The following is a 13,356-nucleotide window of genomic DNA, read 5'->3' as shown; positions in this document are numbered from 1 at the left end:
ATAAAAAAGTGTCAAGGTTATCAAAAACAAGAAAAGCCTGAGAAACTACCACAGCCCAGAGGAGCCTAAGAGGGCTTGATAACTAAATGTAATGTGGTGTCCTGGATGGAAGCCTGAAATGGAATTAAGGACACTAGGCAAAAGCCAAGGAAATCTGAATAAAGTACAGACTCTGGTTAATATTATTTTATTAATATTGGCTCATTAATTGTAAAAAAGGTACCACACTAGTGTACGGTGTCAATAATAGAGCAAATTGGGAATGAGATATATAAGAACTCTGTATTATCCCCTTAATTTTTCTGTATATCTAAAACCACTCTAAAATAGATATAGTCTGTTAGATAAAACAAAAAAGGTAATGATGATTTGATTGTGACATCAGAGTAGTGATACTTTGAGATATCTATAAAACTGCCTTAGGAAATTGTCTGTGATATCTGCTGGGGATATAGTCACAGGTACTCCTAATATTATTGTGGTTTGTTGTCTGCATTTAGATTTAAAGGACATGCTAAATACTAAATTGCAGTTAGAGGTTAGTGAAATGAAAGATGTAATATTCCCATCCAGATTCCACATACACTTTGATACATATTAAGAATCCCCTGCTCTTTGGTGAGGTCTAATTTTATGAAAGTGAAACACAGAGAGATGAATTAGGTTGTTCCAGTTTTTAAAAAGCCCCCATTCTAGGGTCAAGAATTCTTACTGAGCCTTATTGAAACTGTTTGCTACACTACCTCCTAATTTTGGAACTGCTAAACAGAGAGTTGGGAAGGCTTCCTAGAGTAAAAGTACTGCCTTGGCCTTGTGCAATTATACTGTTTAGGTTGCTGGACAAATCCAAGGATAAAACTGGCCTGGACCTAGTGATGGGCAATTCCAAAAGCAAGCTGAATGTGAGAAGTTCACTCACAGAGAACCCTAGTGTCAAAGAGCCTCTCTACTTGGGAATGGCTCAACACTGGGAAAATAAACCCTGGTTCAGCTGTAAAGAGAGCACATCCTTGGCCTTTTTTCCCCCTTAAATCCGGAAACTGATGATCTGGTCAGCTTAGGAGAGGGAGGGAGGGAAGGAGGGAGGGAGGAAGATGACAGAGAGAGAAACATGTTAATAGCTAGTGCCAATTTAAAGAGAGAAGGAAAGGGCTTATTATATACATATATGCTAATATGATTCTTAAAGCCAATTCTGATCAATCCTTCGGGAAAGAAAGAGATGCAGCCATCTGTTAATGTGGCTCAGCTTCTTTGTTTTCAAATGTTACAGCTGTCACCAGACCAGCCATTCCACTTGGGGCGAGGCCAGGGGGTTAGAGGGGGAACATCTGTCCACTAAGGACACCACTAAACAGCAACAAAATCTTGGGACGACCCCTCTCTCTTTCCTCGAGTGCTTTCGCTAGCCGGTCCTACTTCCCCACTCCTTTGGGAGTTTCCTGTTCCATTACGTAGGCAAGAGGGCGAGAGGTCCCAGCTTTCCTAATTGTGAGTGGTTTGGCTGGGTGTGTACGTGCCAGTAACTGTGTGGGGGGGGGGGGGGGAGAAGTGGAGCTCGCTACAAGGGGCTTAGAAAAACTAGTCGCCAATTTAAAATATTTTCGGAGTGTTTGAATGATATCTTAAGAGCTAATCCCACTCTGAAATTCAGCGAAATGAACAATACAGATAAGGAAGATGAAGAGGGTGGAAAACCCACACAGCGGAATGGAGCCGTCCATGCCGCGGGAGTGACAGGGGAGCGCTCAGAGGAAAGGCGCTCTGCAGGGAAAGTCACTCTGGCTCTTCTCTCTCGGTCCACCAGCCGGCGACGCTTCTTCTGTAAAAGCATTCCTAGAAAATAACCCTACAACCGGGAAGGGTAGCGATCTTTGAGCGCAGTTTCCAGGAGCCGGTGCCCGCAGCCGGGAGAGACCCCTCTCCCCCCGCGGCTGGCGCGGAATGTGGCGATCCGGCCAGGGGCGGGGGATGACTTCCGGCGGCCGGAGCTCAGCGCCGGGAGCAGCTGCTGCAGCTGGCAGGTGGGGTGGGGGCCGGCCGAGGTGACCACACACAGACCCGGCGCGGCGGCACTGCGGCCCCGGGGCAGCCGGCGCCGGGGACATGCGCTGATTCGATCCCTCCGGAGAAGGTAAGCAGCCCGGCTATTATTAGCCTCGGCCACACTGCGCGGTGCTTTCTGCTTGGTTAGTAATGGGGTTTGTAATACAGAGGGAAGAAGGGGAATATCCCTGCCGCCTTCTGCAATGGGAAAAGGAGCAACAACTGAAATTGAAATGTTAATCAGCCAAGTGCTTGAGATTATTGGAGGAGCGGTGTTACTGGGCAAACAAAGAAGGCGGTCAGCCTCTGTAATCTTAAGATAATCAACCATTGCTGTGCTACACTCGCTTAGATATTGAAGAGGATTCCGAATGTAAAATAATTTGAGTTGCACTTTTACGTTGCTACCTTCAACCTTCGCTTGGTTAATTTGTGGTTTGCGAGCAGCAGGTTCTTGTCAGCAGCCTGGAGAAGTAATCGGAAATCTTCCTTCTCCTTTTGCGTTCCTCAGCCTCCTCCCTTTCCAGTTATCAGAATGGGTCTGCACATTTCAACGTCAAACATCCACTTCAATACTGAACCTTTAGAAAGAATCTCAAATTAGAGGAGAAATTTACCTCCTGGAGTTCAGCTTGGGTTGAGCAGCACTTGTCCCCACTTCTCCCTTCATTTACCATCTTCTCTTGTCAGTCATTTCATTGATTTCCACCCCCCCCCGCCGGGGATGCTGTGCTCATTAACAAACCAGCTCTTGTCAGCTCCTGTCCACCACCTGTGTTCCGTGACTGATTTTTCAAGGACCCAGAAAGGGCATTGCCTTATACCACGTTTGGACTGTTATCTGTGTCCTTCCCCAAAATGCATGGCATGAAAAATCCTTTAAGCCCAGTACCAATATGGTTTCCGATAACTCCCTTCATTGTAGTCACTGCAGCTACCAGATGGGTTTCAAGGACAGCAGAATCTATTGGGGTGTGAGAAAGAGGGCTCTACCTACATATTTTGTGCATAAGAATAGGTGGAAGTAGAAATGCAAATGTCAGTCTATCCCGTTTTTCTTGAAGGTTTTTTAGTCCAGCTAGGTTGTGAGACAGCTAGCTGGGTAGGGTATGGGGCAAGTCCTCCTGCAAAAGCAAGCAGTGTGTTTGTCCTAGGATTCCCCCAATAACCTCAAAAGAGTTTCCAGAGAGACTTTTCCCCCAGGCAGTCAGAAAGCCAGGGGAGGTGGCCAAGGTAAACCTCAGGTTATTTGGGCATCCTCAAGTTAGTCTCCCCTTTTAGGGGTTCTGACCTAGGATTTCCCCACAAACGCTTTGCTCCTGAGCTCAAGTGCCCATTCTTGTTGCTCACCTAGGGATGTACAATTGAATGATATTCTGTGAAATGGTGAAGATTGCTATGGTGGGGATTGCAAATGTGCCACTTCACCAACAGAGAACAGTTGTAATAAGCCACCAGACTGTGTGGTGTCTGTGTGCCAATATTCCATTTAAAAAGAGGCTTGTTATCTTTAAATCTGAAATTAAAGAGACAGTTTGACTCAAAAGGCCATGGATTTTATTTTAACAAATTAAAATAGGAGATCAATAAAAAAGAGGGCCAGGGTTTATAGCTAACCTTCTTAGGTTTTTTGTTTTTGTTTTTTTGTTTTGTTTTGGGGTATGCGGGCCTCTCCCTGTTGTGGCCTCTCCCGTTGCGGAGCACAGGCTCCGGACGCGCAGGCTCAGCGGCCATGGCTCACGGGCCCAGCCGCTCCGCGGTATGTGGGATCTTCCCGGACCGGGGCACGAACCCGCATCCCCTGCATCGGCAGGCGGACTGTCAACCACTGTGCCACCAGGGAAGCCCAAGACTATTGTTTTTTTATGGCCCTGGTATGCAAGGGGGTTGTTCTGAAAGGACACAAACAGGTAATTCTCTCTTTCAAGGATTTTGGTCGTAGTAGTTGAGCAAAAACTACAGTATGATAGAAAGCAGTTCGTTTTCTTTGTCTCATATACAGAGTTAAAATTAAAAAGTGAAAAGACCCTACGTTTTATCATTTTATATTCAACACTTATCTACATAAGCGTTAAAACAAATTGATGTTACTACCCATTATGATTAAGGTACCAAAAAAAATTCACTTTGAAAACGATTCCTGAATATGGATACATTTTGTATTCAGAATCACATGGAAAAAGAAGCCTCTTAATTTACATGGGCCAGTGTCCCATAGTTATTGATCATTATTCATGGGAAATAAATTAATTTTCTAACATTCCATCATTTGCTATTTTTTTTAACAAAAGAGGGATTTTATTGTTCAGCACAGGGAAATATAGCCATCATTTTATAATAATTAAATGTAGTATAATCTATAAAAATATTGAATCACTATGTTGTACACCTGAAACTAATATAATATCGTAAATCATCTATACATCAATAAAAAGAGGTATTTTAGTTTTCTTATCAGCTGTTCTGTTCTTTGTTAAGAAGTGAGGGAAAAAACACTTACTGATTCTAAGGAAGTCAGATCCTTGATTTGCCTGATGATTATGAATATGAAAAAAGTGTTCTCTACAGAACAGTAGCTCTTAATCAAGAAAAGGCCGGCTCTAACATATTCTACAAAGAAGAGTGTGCCAAGATATAGCAATCCTTTTTGATTCTTTTGAAGTTTAAACAAATAGTGTACTCCGCATGAATTTTATCTTTCAACTAAATCATTCTACTGTGGAATTTATGATGCTATACTACTAGTTTACGAAGCAAGTGTAGTAGGCTTCACATATCTCCATATCTTATATTGATGGCATTTAAATTCTAATACCAAACTGTTATTGTTTCATAAACTAGGAGAAAATTACGCTTATAACAAGCAGGAGAAGCTGGCAGAAACAATAGATTTTCCATTCTTTGCTTTCTATTGTTTGTAAGCCTAGTTACCCTAGTTGACCAGTTAATGACAACACATGATGAAATTTTCCTGACTGCTAATTAATTAGCTCTAATTTCACGAGCTTTGTTACTGCTAAGGCTTCCACTAATTCTATGTGTGAATGTCTTCTTACCCTACTCCTCCTACTTTCCTCTTTGAACTTCCTCACATGTAGAGAACCCATTTGATTGACTTAAGCATCAGAAGATACTTATAATCAGAGAAAAAGCAAAAAAGAATGACTATAATGCCAATTAGTATAACTATTAATTAGAAATTATGTTTTGAGGATTTTCAGACAGAAGAGGAGTAGAAATGATAATAGTTTAGTTTTAGGAAAGCTGTGGTACACAAATAGAACCCCAAACCACACCACAGAGAATTTTGCAGGAATTTAATATATCTGATATACACTCAATTTGTGCCCATGAATGGTGAGCAACTAGAAGTAAAGGAGAATCACATAGTTACATTTCTGGACAAATCAGGTTATCAGAATGATGTAATAATGGCAGTTTACCTCAATCACTTCTTAGGCTTTCTTATTTACTATGCTAAATGTTAAGTGAGGTTTCTGAGTAAAAGCATTACAATGACTTCAGCATTGTGGGACATGAAACACAGTGAGAACTCAGAGCAAGGAAGGAAATAAGGCAGGTAAGAAGGAAAAAGAATTGAAAGAGCTGAAAGATGTATTACTTGGCTGTCAGGTGTTAGGAGAGTTTATTTGTGCTTTTTCTTAATCTTCATAATGCTCTTGTCAGAATGGTAGTAACATACCCATTTTTTTTTTTAGATGAGCGACCTTTAACTATAGGTTGCACTTGATTGTCTGCCAGGTTTTCAAGTCTGTGATGGGGACAGTAATGTCAGAAATTTCAATCCCAGTCAAATCAAGACCTGGTAGAAACACCATGGAAGTGCATAGTTTTGACCCAAATTTGACCACATTAAAATGTTGTTCTTTCTTCTCCAGGATGATAGTCTGTATTTCAAGAAGAATTCTAATTCTTGCCCCATAACAATTTCTCTGAGTTCTTTGTGCCAACTAAAGCCTTTGATTGATTTTCATATTAGCAAAGCCCTGGAATTATATGCAAAATGCTATGAATAGTTAGCAAATAGCAAAAGGATGCAGAGCCGTTATCAGATTCTCAAAACTCAATCAGATTATCTAAGAGTTTACATTAAATGAGGTAATGAGTGCCCTTTCTGGATCCAAACATTATAATATTTTTAATCCTTACCGTGGTCCCTGAAAATGTCTATTATCTCTAATTATCAGTAAGGGAACTGAGGCGTCGTAAAGTCTAAGTAAGTGAGAGGTCTGGAATTCAAATCCAGGTCAGTTTCAGTCTTGAACACCACTAATTCTATAGCCTACACTGCATTCTATACTCTCACTGTAGATAATCAATAAATGTTCATTTATTTCCTTTACCCCAGTTGGGGACAAAGAACATGGGTGTGTGAAAGAAAGTACAGGTTAGTTTTAATGTAAATGATATAATAATAATGCTGGTCAGCAGTTACGGAATATTCATATTGTGCTAGGAGTTCAGCATTAGGTACTTTACAGGCATTCTTTTATTTAAAATCTCATGTATATAATACCTACCTTAGGAAGTAGGTAATATAAATGTGCCAAGGTGATTGAAATAACGTGGTCACGTATAGGCAGTGAAACTGGGAAGGAGTTTTCTGGGCTGATGGTTGAATTTTGGCCAAGACATTAAGGGGAGAAGGGATGAGCACTGGTGGGGAGACTGAAAACTTATTCATCATAGGGAGAAAGCACTGGTGGAAGCATTGTGCTGCTTGCTTAAGAACTGTTACCCTCATAACCCAAAAACTGAGGTTTTGCTGAAAGCTGAAGGCAGATTTCTTGCAGTGTGAAAAAGAACTTACTGATATCTCTTCATGTTTGAACATGACTGTTTTGCAGATTTGTTGAAATGACTCAAGTTCTCTTTCAGATCTGGACTAAATGTCTGTATCATAGCATTAGGGCCCATGAAGCAGCATTTGCAAGCCCATACTCACCTCCCCCCTTTTTAGTGTTTTGCACTCTGGAAAAGCAAACAACAGCAACAACAATATCTTATTTCCTTTTATCTATAGTTATTATTAATCTTGTCAAGAAACCCATTTGATATATTTATGCTAAACTATAAATGAGATTTTTCCAGTTTTATTGAGATTGAATTGATATATAATATTGTATCTGTCCAAGGTGTACAATGTGATGATTGATATATATATATATAGTGTGAAATGACTACCACAATAAGTTTAGTTAACCTTAATTCACATAATTACAAATTTTATTTTTGTGATGAGAACTTTCAAGATCTACTCTCTTAGCAACTTTCAAACATAAAATATGGTATTGTTAACTGTAGCGACCAAGCTGTACATGACATCACGATTACTCACTTATCTTATAACTAGAAGTTTTTATCTTTTGATCATCTTCACTCATTTTCCTCACCTCCAACCCCCAGCTCTGGCAACCATCATTCCATTCTTTCTATCATGAGTTCAGTATTTTAGATTTCACATATGAGATCCTAAAGTATTTCTCTTTCTCTGTCTGACATTTCATTTAGCATAATGCCCCCCAAATCCACCCATGTGGTCACAAATAGCCAGATTTCCTTCTTTATCACGGCTGAATAATAGTAGGTTGTATGCACCCCATTTTCTTCATCCATTCATCCACAAAAATCACTGAGGTTGCTTCCATGTCTTGGCTACTGTATTGGGTTGGCCACAAAGTTCATACAGTTAATGAATACACTGTTCAATAAAACTTGGTGAAAATGAAAAATGTGTCTTTCATTTTTACTTAAAATAAATCTTTGACAAAGCCAGCTAGGCATCCCTTTGAGTAATGACTTATATCGCATTGAAATATTTTAAACATATGAACAGTAATAGCTTAAATGACAAATGTTACTAATATTGACACAATTGATCAAGGAGAATATGTTAGAATATGTTAAAATGCAGATGGACAGTGAAAGAACAAATATAACTTTTAACTAAATATTGTCTTGATATTTAGACCATTGGTTAAGAACATGATAACAGGTTTCATCCATTTCAAGAAAGCAGAATATTTGCAGATCACTTAACATTTACTAGGTATGTTCTCAGTCTGGAAGGATATATTTCACTTACATGTGTCATTTAATTTAACCACATCCCTCTGTAATAGATAGTGTTATCCCTATTTGCAGATAGGAAACAGGTTCAGAAAGATTAAGAATGTTACCTAATTCTAGTAAGTAGCCAAACCTAAACTGATCTAATTCCAGGGCAAAGCTCTTTCTGACACATCAGTGTGGGTCTTTATCTCTTTGAGAATTGTTGAACATTAAAAGCCTTCTTCCAGGTAAATGCATAAAGAAACAACATGAGCAATGATATAATAATACAAGTCTCACTAAATAATTGGTGTGTTTGGCCTTGCTTTTGCCGATAGATCTTTTGCAAAATTGCTTTTCTCTGAGATAGTGGACTTTAAATACTTTCTTTGAAGACTTTCCTAAATTATACCTATCAGAAAGCTACTTTGCTTTAAGGCTAAAGAAAAATGAAAGCTTACTTAACTACACTTAGGTGCCAGGGTCATACTACGAACTCTACACCTGCCAGGATTCACGCTAAGATAGGGTGGCTCCACAAACTGTCCATAGTACTGTGATTTCTTTCTGATATTTTGAAGTAGAAATAATTTTTTTTTTTTTTTTTTTTTTTTTTGCGGTATGCGGGCCTCTCACTGCTGTGGTCTCTCCCGCCGCGGAGCACAGGCTCCGGACGCGCAGGCTCAGCGGCCATGGCTCACGGGCCCAGCCGCTCCGCGGCATATGGGATCCTCCCAGACCGGGGCACGAACCCGTATCCCCTGCATCGGCAGGCGGACTCCCAACCACTGCGCCACCAGGGAGGCCCTAGAAATAATTTAATAACTATTCACAAAAGAGAGAAACACTGTTTCTTCGTCCTCAATATCATACTGCTGTAGGCTAATTCTTTTTCTCTTCTGTTGCCCCTTAGTATAGAGAGTGTGTTTTGGGGACCCTCCTTCACGATCTTCTCCATTCCAAGAGCATCTTACATAAATCCAGGACTTCTCAAGCAACCAGTTTTGCCAGATGGTCTTAGGGTTGGTTGTACCCATATATGTATAATCCTGAACTTCTCAAGTAAGGTCCTTATAGAGCATAATGGCTAAGAGAATTGGTGCTGATACCAGACCTGAGTTCAAATCCTGCCTATGCCGCTAACTAGCTGTGTAACCTTGGAGAAGTAACTTAATCCTTAAAGGGATTAGATTTCTCACCCGGAAAATGGTATAATAAATGCATCTACCCCATATGGTTAGTGTGTAAATTAATGTAACTTGAGATGGTGCATGTTAAGCATTAGCACAGTGCCTGTCTCTTGTTAGTAATACCTGCTTTTATTATTAATTATTCTCTTTATATTCTCAGTTTCAGCTATATGCCTAACATATAATAGTTGTTCAGCAAATATTTACTGGATTGAACTAGCTCTGAAATTTAAGCATTGGGTCAACAGCAAAGTAGTCACCCCATCAATGTTTCTCCCACAGAAAGGGAGAATAGATGGAAGCCAGCCATCATACTTTCTTTTCTTATTCTAAACTTCCCATCCAGGCCCAGCAATAAAATAATCTTCCTGAACCCGAACAATTTCGAGAATTTTTCAAATCACACTATTTGAAAATAGTTGGGTTTCCCTAATCTAATATGTCCCAGGGCCCCAAGGTCACCAAGCTTATATTAATGAAGTCTAGTTAAGATAAATGATTACACTTAGTAAACCAACTGCTTATGAGCTCATTGGGCTTTTTAAAATTTACTATCTGCACTTCATAGAGACACAAGTGTTTTGCTTTTGTAGGACACTCAGCAGTCAAAGTAGTCTTTTAAAAAGCACAAATCAGATGCTATTATCGCACTGCTTCTGACCTCTAAAGGCTGTCTATTGTAAAGAGATTAAATTTTCAGCTACTTAGCCAGGCTCACAGGGACCATGGGCTCTGGTCACTGACTACATCTTTCCCTGACCTTCATGGGGTTCGAGGCACAGTTGTCTTTTTCAGTCCCTCAGATGCAACAAGCTCTACTTCTTGCTCTCCCGGCTTTAGATTGGCTAATCCTTCTACCCAGACCAATTTCCCTCTGATCATTAAGGTCTCGGTTCAAACGCCACCACTACTATCTTGACCAAAGAGACCTGCCTCCTCACTGCCTCTCCGTCCCATTGTCCAGTCGTATTTCTGTCGCTGTACAAAATTTATTTACATGTTTACTCCGTCTTCCTCCACCACTGGATATTTGCTTAAGAGCAAGGACTGTAATTTTTTGCTCACCACTGAATCTTCCAAGGCTTGCAGCAGACACTGGCACATAGAAGGTGTGTAGGAAATGTGTGTCTAATAAATGAATAAATATGTGAATGAAAAAAAACTGAAACACTAACACAAGAATATTCTCCTTTCAAAAGAATAATGAAAAATAATTTCATTCAATAAGAGTCCTTCTTAGTTACTGATACATGACTTAGTAGTTCCCAATCAATTAAAAATGTTCCATTATTTTCTGATACTTCACAAGTCATTAATTAAATGTTGCTCACATTTAAGGCCAATCTGTGAGACATTATGAACTTGTCTACTCTAAAGTTCCAGCATTAACTCAGGCGGGGCTTCACCAAGTACTGATCCTGTGACCTTGGCCTCTCATTGCCTCAGTTTTCTCATTTGTAACACGGGTATAATAATAGGCTTATTTCATAGGCCTGTGAGGAAACCCTCATATATATGTGTGTGTGTGTGTGTCTATATATATGGATTTAAACGGTGTCTTAGGATAGTGCCTGGCACGTGAGAAGCATCACAGAGTGTTGACTGCTGCTACTAGAACCGTTATTATGAGAACTACCTGTTGAGAATAATCCTTCATATACTGGTTTATTCCACTGGAGATAAAGGAAACTAATAGAATGTTAGAAAGCAGATGAAACACAGAAAGCCAATAAAATATACCAAGACAGAAGATGATGAGAGTGTAAAAGCATAGAAGAAAAAAATGGTTTTTGTGTTTCTAATTCTTTTTCCTTTTTAAAGAAGGAAAGAGCCTAGAAATAGGACAAAAACTATTCATTGGCTCTACTGACATGGGGATCGCTGGTGACCTTCATAAGTAAAATTTCAGGACAGTGGGCAGTGAGGTTACGGTGAGAGAAGTCAGACGGATGTAAATTATAGAGTAAATGGGACGTGAGGAAATGGAAACAATATATGAAGATAACAATTTTGAAAAGTTCAGACATGAATTGGCTAAAGAAGATATGCAGGGATTAGGGGAGGAGGGAGGCTTTCATGTTACACGTATAGTTTTTAACATTTTAAGGTGGAGTTACTAGTCTAGAATGAGGTTGAACTTTGGCAAGAATCCTTCCTAAGGAGTAGATGGGCTGTAGAAGATGCAGGGCTGTGAAGTACTTGAGAAGATGAGGGAGAATGAAATGCTCTCTGTAGCGCACACGGCCTTGTAACTTTAACTCCTGTAGTAAAAGGGAATACAAAGGTCAACGCAGATGCTAATGAATTAATGGATTTGGCAGTGGACTATTTACTGACCTCTGTGTTCTTAATGAGCTATGAAGCACCTCACCGGCTCAGAGTGAAGGAAGTAGAGAGGATGGAGGTTAAGTAAAGCTTCTAACAAAATAGTCCTTAAGGAGAATTAGAAAGAGCTTACTGTAAGTCAGAGCAATATTTCCAGTCTTGAAAATCCATTTGAAGCTGGTGATTATTAATTTATTGGAATACCAATTTGCCCTGCCACATGATTTTTCTCCAGCTACCTGGATGTAAGTTACACAGAGGCAGAAGAGAGTGAGAGATAACAATGGAGGGAAAATACAATTCGTATTTTTTTTTGACCTTTTTCCACTTCCCCGCTCCAACTCTGGGGAGCCTTCACGGACATGGCTGCCCTCCCAGTCTCCAGCAGCACTCTGTTATCAAAGAATTCAAAGAAATGGAACATAGGTTTCCAACTTATTAATTTAGCAAAATCAAAAATTATATATAATGTCTTCCGTTGGCAAAGATTTTTGCAGTATAATTTGGTTCCATCTTTTGACAAGTAATTTGGCAATGTCTAGCAAGATAAAAATGTTAATAGCTTTTACACATTAATTCTAATTCTGGAAGCTTATGCCAATAAATAATTTATAATCCAGAAAATTATTATATAAAGATGCTCATTGTCATGTCATTTGTAATAACAAAAAATTGGAAACACCTTTAATTGTTAACAATAGGAAAACAGTTTAGGAAATATCCACTTAGTAGAAAGTTACACAGTTACTCTATTATAATTACAAGATGATGGAGCAAAATAGAATAATGCTTAATAAAGAAAGAATGAAGAAAGTTGACCTACAATTGTGTCTTCCTTATGTCAGTAATTATGTAAACATATAAATATTTATTAAAACTTAAAACCAAAATAAAGTTTTAAAAGCTCTGTACCAGTAATGGGGATTTTATGTTTGTTTCAAAATATTTTTTAACATAACTCTTATAATTTTGTTTTTTCTACTCCTTTTCTTAAGAATTTCTGATTATTACCTCATTTTTCATTCCATAGTTTCAAATAAAGTCAGCAATTTTATCATCAGAGAAGATTAGACTTATTTGACACTTCAGAATTCCAAGTTATTTGGTATAAAAAGACCATATACACTTGTAGGTGCTTTCAAAATAATATTTCGAGAATTTTTTTTTTTTGCTTAGTCTTTCCTAGTATGGAGATTCAGCAAACTACCTAAAATTGCTAGCCATTCTTTTTTCATTTTTCTCATTTTATTCATTTATCTTGCCCTTCACAGAAATGATAACAAATGAGTCTGCAGTTGCATCTGCCAATTTCTTAAATCCTCTATTATCCACATTATGAAATCATACTTATATGAATGCTTCCAGTATTTTCAGAGCTCTTTAGTTATTATACTTGAGCATTCTGTATGAAGTATCTTATGTAAGTGTAAAATTTAGACTCAACTTCTGGAAGCTTTTGATTTCTTAGTTCAAAAGTGAGAGATCCTTAGTTCAGCCATATGATTAACAATTACTTGTATAGTAAGAAGCTCCTAAATTATTGTTTTATGGATACCTGGCAGTTTTCTTGCCATTTCTCAGAGGTTCTCTATTAAACACATTCTCTCTCTTTCTCTCTCTCTCTCTCTATCTCTATCTCTCTCTCTCACACACACATTGTGATTAAAAGCACAGACTTTGGCATTATGAAGTCTAAGGTTCAATTTCCAGTTCTGTAGTTTCT

General features: G+C 38.9%; 1 long non-coding RNA gene across 2 annotated transcripts in view; it reads left to right on the top strand.

The window, feature by feature from the left end:
* Positions 1-1,741: 1,741 nt before the first annotated feature.
* LOC309797570 overlaps positions 1,742-13,356 on the top strand; it is a 47,943-nt gene continuing 36,328 nt past the window's right edge. For both annotated transcript variants that reach the window (XR_014292711.1, XR_014292712.1), the window contains exon 1: positions 1,742-2,134. This is a non-coding gene — a long non-coding RNA (uncharacterized lncRNA). The remainder of the gene's footprint in view (positions 2,135-13,356) is intronic.

This window comes from Mesoplodon mirus, assembly GCF_964341445.2.
Source record: "Mesoplodon mirus genome assembly, contig: HAP1_SCAFFOLD_748, whole genome shotgun sequence".
NCBI classification, from domain to species: Eukaryota; Metazoa; Chordata; class Mammalia; order Artiodactyla; family Ziphiidae; genus Mesoplodon; species Mesoplodon mirus.
The sequence above is the reverse complement of the archived record's forward strand: the minus strand, read 5'-3'. Positions and strand labels throughout refer to the sequence as shown.